The sequence below is a fragment of the Amphimedon queenslandica genome, unplaced genomic scaffold (genome assembly GCF_000090795.2).
Source record: "Amphimedon queenslandica unplaced genomic scaffold, v1.1 AMPQUscaffold_9172, whole genome shotgun sequence".
Taxonomy (NCBI): Eukaryota; Metazoa; Porifera; class Demospongiae; order Haplosclerida; family Niphatidae; genus Amphimedon; species Amphimedon queenslandica.
In genome coordinates, this window is record NW_003550556.1 from 1 (window position 1) to 1,531 (window position 1,531).

Consider the following 1,531-nt stretch of genomic DNA (forward strand, 5'->3'; position numbering starts at 1 on the left):
TTTTCCTAATGCATCTAGATGTTCCTAGTCTAAATAAAAAGTTTAAGCTGTTTTTAATCAGAATTAGATTTTAAAAAAGTTTTAAAGTTGCTCCAAATGCCATATACATGTACATGTACAAATGTCTGTACACGTACACGTACATACATGTGCTTGTTAACTCATGAAGAATGTTGTTTAGCTCACTTAGCATGCATAGTGGGAAACCCTGGGTATGTACCATAGGAAGGGTTATAGAGACATAAAGAAAGAGCTCAATGTTAACAAGTTAATGAGAGATAAATGCTACAAAGGGCATCGGATAATAGACAATAATAGTAATAGTAATAAGGTATACATTTAATAACAGTAACAGTATGTGACAAGCACATACAGTGATCCATAATACTAAAGGTTCAAATAATACATATTGCTTAAGGTGACACAGTAACAATAATAGTATTAATAGATTTACCTAATTACACATTTCCGTATATAATGGTGATGTACGTAGTACATGTCTGTCCACAACACAAATACAAGACACCCACACATAGCTATTACATTTTTTTCGGCATGCATGTGCAATTCTTAATCTACACTACCGTAAAAAACTGAAATCTGTTGTCTACATCATTCAGATACTATTAAGATACTACAAATCTGTTCATTATTACTTATTATTAATATTTGAAGATTTGGCATGGATGGGGCAAGACTACACGGTAATTAGTAGCATAATTAAATTTTAATAATAGCAAAATAAAAGTTACAACTACCAGCATTATGTAATTAGTATAATAATAATGTCTTGACAACTGCATGCAATAATTGTTTGTGAAGCTACTTTAAAACCTCAACTTACTTAAATATCAAGCTAGTAATAGTAAAAAATAGTAATAGTAGTAGAGCACTATGATAGACCGAGGTATAGACCCAGGAGATGCAGCACAGATATCGTCCATCTTGCCTTCAAGGTGTGGCAGTGTTGCTCGAATCTAGTTGCCATGGGTACTCTATACTACCATAGAGTATTATGCTATCTCATGAGCAGGTCACTAAGGGTTGTACAAGTACAACTACATTTCAGGAACATTTCAGTATGTTCTACAATACTATTTGGGGCGAGCATAAGCTCGCCCCACTCAGGCGAAGTCTCCCTCCCTCCCTCCGTATGTATGTATGTTAATCCACTTTAGGGCTTACCTGATATGGAGTGAGATTGGCTGGACCAGGACGGCAGCTCTTGGAGAGCTCCCATCGAATCTCCGTCCCTAGAGAGGCCCACTACTTGTTGTAGTGTGCCTTAATGTGGGTTGTGCCAAACCCCCCAGCACCTGACTGCAGTTTCATGGGAAGGAGGTAAGAGAGAGAGAGAGGCAAGCACATTGCCTCAGAGGAGAGCATGAATGCATAGCAATGCTTGAGAGTAAAGGAGGGCCTACTCGCACCCCAACTGAGTGTGGGCAGTAAGCCAGCCAGGCCAATACTCTTAATGTACAAGCCACTGAATGCAATGTGGCACCAGATAGAGCATCAAATATTATAACAT